Here is a 12,554-nt window from a genome sequence, read left to right on the forward strand (position 1 = left end):
ATTCAGCAGATCCAGATACTGAATTGCAGCAGTAAACTGTACCCGGTGTTATAAAGGAGGGTTTGTGGCTCAGTGTCACTTTGTGATGAATTAGCTCCTTTGGAGACTACGTGGGGTGCATATGTCTCCAACTGGGAAGTGTTTTACTGGCTCAACTATGACATACTGTATGTGGGCTTCAGTGTCGTTGAATGATGACTTGGGGAAATAGGTTTGACCTGAGAGACGAGGATGTTAAAACATGTCTATTCGTGCGTGACAGAGCTTCAGTAAGTCAGTGGAAGTGTTGCTGTCAGGAACGAGCCCAGACAAAAACTAAAGCCTGGCCCTTTTGTGTCTCTTTATGCTACAATTAACTACTTGTTTATGACAGCAAAGACTGGGTCACTGTCATGATGTAAATGTGTGGTGTGGTGTGTGTGTGGAGGGGAGTGTGTTGTGTTTGTGTGAGGGGGAAAAAAAAACAACAAAAAAAAAAAAACAGCAGTACCAAAGCTGAAGAAGCCCAACAGCGAGCAGAAATGATTTCTGTGGCGCGCTGACGCTGCCACACACAGGGAAACAAGCAAGTATACACACAGCTGTACATCCTAGAAGTCAAAGATCCGCGGAACACACTCGATGCACTCTACTGCATTGCATCTGAAATGAGAAAGTCCTAATTATTATTTCCATTGTGCCCCACTCCTGTGACAAGGACCACTAACTGTGAATGATTATAATTATTAACCGTAGTAGAATAGCAGTCATGCTGTTGTATCATCAGCAACATCATGCAACAGATCAGGGTCAAATCCAGCTTGAAATTCATGTATGCAATTCAATTCACATTCCCTGTGTTAAGATATTCAAAAACATTTCTCATTTGACTTGAGCTTAGATGTGTCATGCATGGATTATGTTTTGCCCGTGGCATGCTGTGGTAAATAGAAAGTAAAGTGCTATTTGTCTGCTCACTGTATCTGACAGGAAAACTACTGCATCTGCTCAACAGGCTTTTGTCATTCTGCATCAACTGCAACATATGATAAAAGAGCTTTTCAATTGAATTATCACTAATGTTAGATTAGAGCACAAATGACGCAGTCTCCACAAGCACAATTAAACTGAAATGAATTACGACAAATCTCGGACCAAACACTGGCAATGAATCTGAAACCTTCGACTCGTGTGTGCTGTGGAAGGATTTACAGCAAAACATTGCCTGTCCCTTATTTGTATATAAATTCCCAACATCATTTAGAGTGGCAAACAAGCCTGTCTTGAATGGCTGGTAATTATGTACAGCAGCAAATAAAGCAAGGCTCCTTTCTGAGGCACTGGTGGCTTGTTAAGTGGCGAACAGACAAAACAGCATTTAGAAAATGAAAGGTGCAGGGAAACATCCAGGGCACAGCAAGCTTCTCCCCTATTAGAAACAACTCTGTCTGTCTCACGACCGTTTGTTTGTTCCAGCTGGCTGTGCTGCGAAGACGCACCCTGAAACCCCCCACCACCAATAGTAACAATGTCTCTCTCGCTTTCTTTTTTTCAGTCCCCTCTCCCTCTCCGTCCCTCCAACCCTTCCTCTAATCTTCCCACCATAACCAACCCTCCTCTTCTCGGTAGATCCTCTGATATTTCCTTTCTCACAGCACAACCTAACCTACGTTTTTCTCCCTCTCTCATCATCAACCCCCTTTTTTTTTCCATCCCTCCCCCCCCTTTACCTTCCACCAAATCAAAGATAAGGCTAATGAAGGCAGCTTATTACTGCAGTGTTCAGCACCCTGACAGTACACATGTCCAATGTAACATGCATCTGTGGCATGGATAGGAAGAATAAAAAGGGAAAATGTTCAAATTAGACAAGGGGCAATGAATCTATTAGTGTTATTATATAACAAAAATCAGAGCTGTTATTGCCACTGTGTGTGCCATTACAAAAGGAACAATACATGGGAGCACACTGTGTGAAACCAATTAAAATCCAGCCCCGTCATATAGCTTCCTGCCTCCCGAGTCATGTTGTGAATATGCTGCTTTCACACCATTCACGTCAGTGCACCTGTGTCCACCGCATTAAATCCCCACCTCTTTCGGCTCCTTCTCAAATTTCCCAGCATCACATCTCACTATCTGTTTCAAGAGTCCCACGAGTCGAAATAGAAGGAGACCCGCGAGAGGGTGATCAGAACAGGGGAAATTTCACATTATCTATCCATCTGCAATATAAGGGTCTGATGTGGTAGCAGGAAATGAGCTATGAACGTCAGGCCCGCGTGCTCCCGGTCCCAGTGGCCACCAGCCTACATATTGAGATCAAGTAGGCAATGTGGAAAGTGGTTTAATAGACCCCAGTTTAATTGGACTTTCATTTGTTAATGGCAGAAATTGTGATGCATTACTTTAATCATCCTGGCAGAACTAACTCATGAACACGCTGCAAAAAAAAAAGGAAAGTAGAAAAAAAACAAAACATGACTAAACCTGGCATTCAAATAGCATCCAACTGTTTTCCTTTCTCTTGTTCTCTTTTTCTGAAAACCCTCCCGTCCTCAAAGCCCTCTTGTTTCTGCCTCCCATGGAATTCTCCCTCTGATAGGACTTGTGATGGTTTAAAGTCTCAGTGTACTTTAACCAGTCAGCTGCCATGAATGAATCCACAGACAGAGGAGACCACAGCACTGAGAGCATTTTTTTTTTTCCTCACCCAAAAAAATGCTGGGGCCCACCCAGCTCCTATATGTGAGTATGTCCATGTTTGCCAGGCCCTCAGAGTGCAGAGCAGCCCTCATCCTTTTGGCTGCTGCTGGGGGAGCGAGGGAGGGAGGGAGTGAGAGAGAGAGAGAGAGTGTGAGGGGGGATGGCACAGCTCCCCCTGCAAAGCACCGGTCCAAGACAACCACAGGCAGCCTCTGCTCACATCTATACTCAGCCCAATCACACATCAACCGCTCTGTCAATGTCGACCAGCAGCCTATCCAGGGAGAGGGAACCTTAATGTCTTTTTTAATGCATTACATGACTGCACGGTTACAGTTTGCCTCTCACACTCTCATACTGACACATATTCCCTAAAACAGGGCAATCCTTAAAGTAGATTAGCACAGTTTGCCTGTTAGCTACAGTTGAATTTTTCTTTTTTTGCATCTCTCAGCCATTGTGTGTCTGTGTGTGTGTCAGAGTGCAAGCAGCAGGATGTGTCTGAGTATGCAGTAGCGTACGAGTACAAATGTGTGTGTCTTCCTGGAACAGCTCCCGTCTGGGGGGGCAGAACAGACAGCAAAGAGCTCAGCAGCGGCTCGGTCCCTCAGGACACGCTGCAGCTCTCTCCTCACGGCCATGAAAAGCAATCAGAGCCCAGTCTTCTCCCCTGGTCTTACCTCTGCCTTTAATTACAGACCTCGGCGGCAGCAGCAGCAGCAGCAGCAGCAGTAGCACAGAAAAAGACCGCCTCTGCTGGGCCACATCCAGCATGTCACAGCTCAAACGCAGGGCTGGGGTCGACACAGCAGGCCTCTGCACACGGTGGCCTCGCACAAACCCAGTGTGCTTAAACATACTGTATAGTCGCTCCTGATGGGCTCAGCGTGTTTCTACATAGACTGCGACGGAGCCAAGGTGCTCCCATACTGTAGCAATACAATGTGCAAAGAAAGCTGCAGCGCTCCAGACATAAAACACAGCACGGCTCCATGTAGGCAGGGAAAAGGCCTTTCTGTGTGCTTCACAAGATGTTCTTGCCTGTATTCAGACATTTTTTGAGTTGAAAAATCCCCCCCCCCCCCAAAAAAAAAAAAAACAATCAATTACACACCTTAAATGTTTGTGATACAGCAGTGTTGTGTCCTGATAGTTGCTTCTCATCTTAATTCTGCTTTATGTGTAAAACATTAGTCCTTACAAAACGTCCACGGGTAAGAAGAGGCATGATTGATGAGGACCAGTTCATTCTGTATAATTGAGACTCTCTCTCTCTCTCTCTCATTCAATAGATGTGGTAGTAGAGGCTCATGTGCCTAAGGCTGAAGCAGAGGAGAAGCCACAGTGTACACATGGGCAGGGGAAGATAAGAGAGTATGTACACAAGCTGCTGGTTTTATTGCTGCAACATAATGCTCAGATAGCATTTTAAACACATTTTCAGAGAACCTGCCAGCGCTGTCCTCGCTATGTTGGAACACAGCCGCCGAGCTGAAGGGAAATGTATCACTGAGCTCAATTTCTCACCCAATTTAAACTAAAACATACAATGACACTTTAGACAGAGCACTGAGACTGATCAGGAAGAGGCGTGAATGGCAAACGCTGCAAAGACAATCCTCCGTAGACAGCCTGGTGGCACATCCCAGAATGAAGGCTCTGTTTGATGCGATAACTCCTGTTAGTTTCCGCATCTGCGATCTTCAAACAAGGCCAGGCGGCCTGAGGATGGAGGCCCTCACACCCTCCACACGTCATGTAGCCTCGGGCCTAATGGCACACTGTGCCGTCACACATGATAATGACACCCACAGCAACGTGTCAACTCAATTTGGCCCCCTTATAGGCTCTCTTTGACTCAATCAATGCACGGCCTTCCATCTGGTTTCCACTGCTGTCCTCACATTATACTGGGAGAGGGGCAGCAACAGGCGTCAACTGTAACTGCCCCTTGATCAGGTCTGAGAAACCTTTCACATTCCAAGCCAATTCTCCAACGAGCCGCTATAGAGCGGGGTGGAAAGTAAACGAAACAGAAAAACATGGAATCAAAATAGGCTGGAAACGCTTCCAAGCATCAATGAAACCAAGTCATGTCAGGTCAATAACTGTGTGCTGTGCGGATCATTAACTGCAGCAATAAAAATGCACCACGTTCTTATCTGAAAATCCCACCGTGAGACGTATTCCAATAAACATCAGCCTGGCAAATTCCTAGCTTGTTAAAATTTAATGCAATTAAAATCCTATTTAAAACAAAGTTAACAACAACCGATTGTAACACCTCCACAAAAGCACAGAGGCTGTTATTATGGGCTGCCGCTCATTATTTTCCACAGGGCTCGTCTGGCTCGCAGTGTGTCTGACTGGGACATCCAGTAAACATGTGTCAGGAGGAGACATCAGACACAGGCTGCCACTGATCCAGTGACCCCACAGTGCAGGCATTCACATCCACGCACGCCTTGCTGCACCTGTGCGTGCCCCACCGTCGTCATGTTTAGGCCAATTTTGAGAATGTGTGCCTCTTAAACCGTTTATGAATCATTTATCACCGTGGATGCGTCTATGGCTGTAAGATGATGTCTTGTCCCACTGGATTTCAAGAGCCCATTCATGAATCATGCATTGACCAAAGATGATCCCCCACCCCCCACCCCCCATTTCTTATTCATTTCGGGACCAGCTCTGCTCGGGATGCAAAACGTTGACTCAAAATGAAGTCCACAGACCACTGTGCATCTTCAAAACACACACACACACACACACACAACATGCAAGCGCTGGGAAACTAAACTCGGCTCCGGAACCAACAACCACACGTGGCATCTGTATAGGTGTTGTGTTTCCGACATTTAAGCGAGCGGGTCAGAGCCCGTGCGTTAAATAAGTGCGGGCATTTTTCGCAGGGAATGGGTGATCGATGGAGCAGAGACGAGTGAATGTGGGCTACGACAGCTGTCCCGCGGAGGCAGAGCTGCCACTACACCGCATGCTTGGTGCGTTTGTCCAGCCCTTTGAATAAAATCACATCAAATCAGGGGGAAGCGGGCACGTAAATCAGAGTGTGAAGAGAGCAGGCTGTCCTGTGCACAGAGACTAGACCGAACATAGCTCCATCTTCTAACGCTGAATGGCAGCATAATAACGCTTTCACTGCATGCCTACCTCCACAGCGTATGCGCCCAAGCTGCGTTTCTCCCCCCACGTCGCAATGGGATCCTTCTCCGCTGCTGTGGACAGGCTCACAGATGCGTCTTTGCCCCAAAATGCGAGCACTTGCCCTGCATGTTCCCCCCCCCACCACCCTCCCTCCCCGCTACTACCAGCAGCAGCAGCGGCGGCGGCGGCAGCAGCAGCGGCAGCAGCAGAGGGAGCAGCCCGGGCCTTCTCCTCCTCCTCCTCCAGTAATAGCAGGTGGACGCGCCTCTCAGTGATGGAGACAGCGCGTCTCTCCTCCTCTCCCCCGTCGCTCCATTTTCAATTAGGGAAGAATTCGTATTCCAGGAAAGGCGCTACAGCGCAGCCAGTGAGTCCTAATGTCGCCGCTCCTCAGGACAAACAGGGGCCGTCGCCTCTCAAACTCCCGGTTCGCGGCGGCGGCGGCGCGCCCCGTCGCCTGGTGTCTACCTTTTACGAGCGGCTTGACGTTGCCATTGAAGCGGTGTGTTTTTTCTTTTTCTTTTTTCCCTTTTTTCTTTTATTTTCTTTTTTTTTTTGCAGCTGGACCTCTCCCCCCTCCTCGCAGCGCGCAGTCTCGTAAGCGCGTACTTCGCCTGCTCCCCCTTCCGATTCTTCTCGGTCCGACCTATGAGCGCGCACAGCTCCAGCCGACGCAGGGCCACGCACCGCTCTGACGGACGCGCTGAGCAAATCAGGTAGTCCTCTCCAAATAGGACTGTATCATAACAGGGCAACTGCAATGACATGAATAATGAATAGGCTACTCATGTCTATGCTGGCTGATAGGCCCACTCACAACACTGACTGGACTGAAAGCAATATTTGGATGCACAATCTCTCTCTCTCGCTCTCTCCCTCTCTCTCTCTCGCTCTCTCTCTCCCCCCCTCTCTCTTTCTCTCTCACACACACACTTATTGAATGCATGTAAAATATGTCAATAGCCAAGGAACAATATGAAAACTTCCTGTATGATTTAGATTTTTAAAAAAAGTGCTGTAATATGCTGTGGGTTTATTTTCTTCTGTCCATAATCTAGCTTCACTTGTATCCATAAGTTTGCACATACAGAGGAAATAATAACCAATGAGCTACTGTTAATAACGCTGCAAACATTATTGTTAGACAGTATATGTAACATTTTACTCGTGCAACAAAGAAATGACCTAGGTTGTGAAAAAAATTGTGTCACATTACAAAAACACACACAAAAAAAATACATGTTGTAATGTCACCGAATGTTCCTTGAGGTGCAGTGCAGCTATGCCATGAGAAGCCTCACACTGTTTGCACATTAACAGATGTGGATCAGAGGACAGGGTCTGCATGGACAAACAAATCAATTTCTGAGGTAATTTTTTTTTGTTAAGCATAAAAAATTAGAAATGAAACTGTTGGTTTTCCCCTCTAATATATTTTCCCTGAGCCCATGGTGATAAATGGAAATTGCTTCTCTGATCTGACCAATGATTCAAGCCACAATGAAAAACAACTATCACGTACAAATCATCGGGAGCTGGAAACAAATGGTTGGTGTTCCTGCTTCAAAATAAAAAGAAGAAGATTGAAATGATTAATTGGTGACAAAAATAGATCAATTTTTTTCTGTCTTTTGTCAGTGTTGCAGCTCTTGAAATTGAATACAAAGTTTAAAATAATTAGATTATTGATTACTTGGCATGATGCTCATATTAAGCACTGGTACATAACATTTTGCATGAATATGTTTCTGTCCTGTGACAGTTGTCCTTTTTTGTTTTTAATTTTACAAAACGAAAAAGAAGAGTGGTCATCTAAGGTTCTGCGAGTGCTTTCTTTGGAGATTGACGTCCTACTATTGGTGATTGTTTTGTTGCAGCAATCACCGTCACTGATGTTTTTAAAGAGGAGACAAACTGGATCACAGCTTTTCTTTAGGCACCGAGGGTAGACGACGAAATGCAAACCAGACGAGAGCTGAACATTCTCATGCTGGTATAATTATTGAGTTTCTTCATGTGTTTTCTGCAAACAAGGGTAATCACTGCAACTGCAACGCAAACGTAATGTGAAATAATAAGCTTGGATAAACAAAGTAGTGCTGAGGCCGGAATGAACATCTGTTGAAAAGTTTTCATTATGAATCTGAAAGTAGATGTAGTCATTAAATGTACGTAGGCATATACGAGTAAGATATAGAAATACTATGTAGTGTATCTGGGTGAAGCAAATTATAAAGAAAGACTAATAAACTGAAGGTATATAATGTAATTTAAGAAAAAAAAAAGATTAAAAAGGCAAAAACTAGTATTTTTCATTTCCTGAATATTTCCAAGAAGTAATGTTATATTAGGACATAAAACAAAGAATTTAAAATGACTTTATGGTCTCTATATATACATATACATGTGGAATATGTGATATATTGGGTCACAAGGTGGTGTAGTGGCAGCATTGTTGCCTCACAGCAAGAAAGGTCACCGGTTCAGAGTCTGGTTTGAGCGAGGGCCTTTATTTGTGGAGTATGCATGTTCTCCCCATGTACACGTGGGTTTTCTCCCTCAGTCCAAAAACATAGTTGGACACTCTAAATTGACCGTAGGTGTGAATGTGGGAGTGAATGGGTGTTGGTCTCTGTATGTCAGCCCTGCGATGGACTGGCGACCTGTGACCCCATCCTCATGTGGAGGATTAAGCAGGTTAGAATAAATGAATGTGAGAAATATTATAAATGAGAAGAAAATGGAGTGAAAGACTCTTTTTTACACAGATATATTTCAGGTGAAATAATTTGAAGCCCTGCCCCAGCAAGCAAGATTTCAAAGGGAGTTCATGTTAAGGAAAAGCGGTGTTAAAATATTGCGACAGATTAGGCTTGGTAATAAAACGTTTTACATTATAATATGGTTTTTTAGGCTGAAAAGTCAACAGGAGATAACTCTGGCATTTAAGTCCATGTACAATTAAAGGCAGTGAGTGTTGTAACCAGAATGTAAATGTTGAAATTTCAGACTTTGACGCTCACCAGGTCTGACAGACAGTGTGAACTCTCCAATAAGACTGTGACAGTTGTACCCTGCGTCTATTAGCATGACTGTGCCTGAACAAACAGTCTAAAGAAGTGCTGTTTGCTCTGATTTGTCAGCTCCGTATGAGATGTGAAGAGCGTGATTATTAAAGCAGACCCAAAATGCACATGCAGCTTCACAATCATTCATGGGAACTCATCTAAAAGTCCGGAACAGAGTCTCAACCACAGGTATCTGATACAGTTTCAAAGCTTAATAATGGTATGCTTCATCATTAACAGAATTGACATCACATTATACTGAAAGAGACTTGAAACTAGTAATTGAGTCCATTAACTCCTCAGAAAAATGTTTACTGAGTTACCAATCAAGTGAAAGGCTCATTTTCCCATTGGATTTCATTCAGCAAATTCGCCCCCTGGTGGCTATTCAATATATTTTTACTCCTGGCTTGGCCTCAAACAGCAAACTGGAAGACTAATATGTTGCAGCCACAGTGATTTATTCTCATTAAAAATGTCAGGAAGATGAAAGAATCTGAGTGACTTTGACAGGAGTCAAATGAACTGTTTAAAAAAAAAAGCAAGCTGATGGGCACAGAGTGATGATACATTGAGCAACGCTCTGTTGGGGAGACTTCACATTCATATGGACGATGAGCGGACACATACAGTACCTTCCGAAACTTTGTGGCAGCACACCTCCGCATGTCCTCCATATTGCCTGATTTTAGTGGCCTCTTCCATCGAAACACAGCCTGCACACTGCGGAAAACAAGTTCAGAAACGTTACAGAGTGTGGACTTGACCTTGATCATGAGGCAAATTGCTCAAAAAATAAACCTTTTTTTGCCTGTGACTATAAAAAGATATTTATATTTTGTATCTGGGCTCTGCTCTAAGGTCGCATTAACTACAGTGTACCGCATCAAGGGCAGAGATGGTAATACCAATATTTGTGAGTTGACTTTATAGGGATCAGCAGTGAGTGTAAGTGCATGCATGTGTGAATATTCATTCAATTCTCATGCTGACCAGGAGCACTGATATAGAGTACACAGGGATTACGTACATAAATTTACACTCCCACACAAAATGGTGGAAATAACTACATCTACTCTGAGGCGTCCCTGCATATTTATCAAGAAGCCTTTGGCCACATACCGGTTCCATTGTAGTGAAATGGGGGTGAGCCGATTGTCTGGTGCAGAGGGAGCGCCCAGAGTCTCAGTCTATAATGTATGTTAGCATGACGGGGGAAAGAGTGTGGCAGACGTCAGCAACAGGCCACCGAAGGATCAGCAGGGATTTGCCGTGTGTTCCCTTCTATCACTGCAACTCTGAAGAGTTTTCATGGGAATAGAAATGCAGCTCATGTTTGGAGGTCTTACATTTAAATCTGTCTCGGGATGATATAAACGATGAGAAGATATCGTCCTTTCTTCACATCAGCATTTTGTTCTTTGAAATCCCTCCCTCAGTGGAAGGTTGGTGTTTCCATTAGTGGCGGACTTTCCTGCTGTGGTCCATATTAAGGATGTTATTAGAGGCCTTTGTGTGCCTGTCTTGCTTCGCACCAGCAGAATGCTGCACGGTTAACAGGGACATGGCTTCATTATTCCCTCCTAGACATGCGGACAGCCACCTCACAACAGCAGTAATCACATGCATGGCATACAGAGAGAGCAATTGAGGGTTACTGAACGACAGATTTTTGTGCTTGTATCTATCCTCATTTTAAAGAGGTTATACACTTATACAAACACGCACTTCTGTGTGGTGTTAAACTATAAACTTTCAGACTTCTCAAGATGGGTTCAGTGTTTCTTTGTGTCTATTGTATGTCAATTTTATCTTATTCAAAATACCGCTGAGTCTTGGGGAAAAACCATATGAGAATCATCAGCTGAGAAACAACCCTTGCAAAACCTTGATGTCTTTACTCATTAAACCCTCCCTTCCTTGCATAGTTCCATCTCAGATTGCCTGGTCACGTCCTTGACTGTATCAAGCCTGCACACAACAAGCTTTGCCTCGGCAACAGAAAGTAAAAGAAATATAAAGCCAAATAAATCTACTCTTTCTAATATCCAAGGTTCTTTTAATGACACTGAGCAAAAAGCAGTGAATTATGTTTCCTGAGTAATAGGCGAATAACCTGTCCGTGGCAGCAGCTGAGTCGCATAAGCCCTTCCTAGGTTAGATTAGAAAGATACCATTAACATCAGCTCGTCTGCCTGGACGTGTGACACTTGAAAGGGGACCCATTCAAGCAGTAATCATCCAGTTGGTTTCCTTTTATGCAAGGCACTATCAAAGTCTACTTTCATCTATAATGTGCGACTTCCTCAGGAGGTGGTGGAGGCTTCACAATGCGACACAGCAGGGCCTGGACTGTCACGTTATGTAAATGTTTTTTTGTCATTTATGGTTTCAATAATAATCCTGCCCAAAGCCCTCACAGAGTGTGTGGTCTTCTGTGTCTCATCCCAGAGGAGGATTTGGGAGCTGAGGGGCTTCTTGAGGAGGATCCACTGTTATTCTGTCCACAAGATGACAAACACATGGAGAGCGTGTGAGGATCACCGAGGATCAGCTGCGATGAAAAATCATACTCGTATCCAAACGGAAGCTGGATCAATAGTCTGTTAAAACTAGTTCATCTAAAACACGCAGATTTGATTTTAACCCAATTTTCCTTTACACATCAATCATTGAAACATGCTAGATAGATGTGTTGCTGTGGGCAGGAGGAAGTATGTCAACTGTTTTGTGACCGACGGAACAGGAACTTACACTTTTGCTCAGTTCAGTGAAATAAATATACAAAAAAGGTTATAGATTTTGAACAAAATATCCACTATGGCAATATTTTCTCCCATCACGGTCAAATAACGTTTCACAACATTCACAAACCTTGATATAAAAATGTTGTTCACAGAGTATGAGCTGTTGTTTGATTGGAATAGATGTAGTCATAAAGAAAACATTTAAATTGCTTGAAAGTACATATTATTTACATTTTTGTAAGTAAGATATAGAGGTGTATGTTGTTTGAGCCCCATGTTTTAGACTGGCCTAAATATTCTCAGCTACTGTTCATATGAGCATGACAGCATGCTGTATGTCAAACCTTTAACCCATGAAAGGCAAAATAAACGTCGTACCTTTTAGTAGTAGCACAAATCCTCATTTTTAGCTTGTTAATCTTGTGGCACCGTTCGATAGGTTGTGACCCTCAGATTGGGAATCCCTGTTAAATACAATCACATACATTAATGATACACCATATTATTTTGTTATCAAGGGTATGATGATGATCTGTATTATGATATTACCCGACCCCGTTCACAATGACACCATCTGGAAACTTTATTTTTTAGCCAACAACCAATGTTTATTTACCTTTATCCAGTGTCCTCACACAGTCAATATAACACTTTGACATAGGTTTTACATCGTGTGTGTGTGTGTGTGTATAGCACAAGAAAAATCGGCTGATTATTTTTTCCATCAATAGATACAAGGTTCCAAATAAATTGTGCGCATCCCACCCAATACAAGCCTCTGAAAATGAGGACACATCTATATTGTAAGCATTTATAACATTAACATTTACATTAACTTACAAGAGGAAGTCTTTGTTTTCTCATCATCATACAATCCAGAATGCTGTCTTAG

General features: G+C 43.7%; 1 protein-coding gene across 1 annotated transcript in view; it reads right to left on the minus strand.

Moving 5' to 3' along the window:
* nexmifb (neurite extension and migration factor b) overlaps positions 1-6,471 on the minus strand; it is a 46,937-nt gene extending 40,466 nt beyond the window's left edge. The window contains exon 1 of the mRNA XM_058650094.1: positions 5,854-6,471. The gene's annotated coding sequence lies outside the window, so the exon portion shown is untranslated. The remainder of the gene's footprint in view (positions 1-5,853) is intronic.
* Between the last annotated feature and the right edge of the window lie 6,083 nt (positions 6,472-12,554).

Source organism: Solea solea, chromosome 14, assembly GCF_958295425.1.
Source record: "Solea solea chromosome 14, fSolSol10.1, whole genome shotgun sequence".
Taxonomy (NCBI): Eukaryota; Metazoa; Chordata; class Actinopteri; order Pleuronectiformes; family Soleidae; genus Solea; species Solea solea.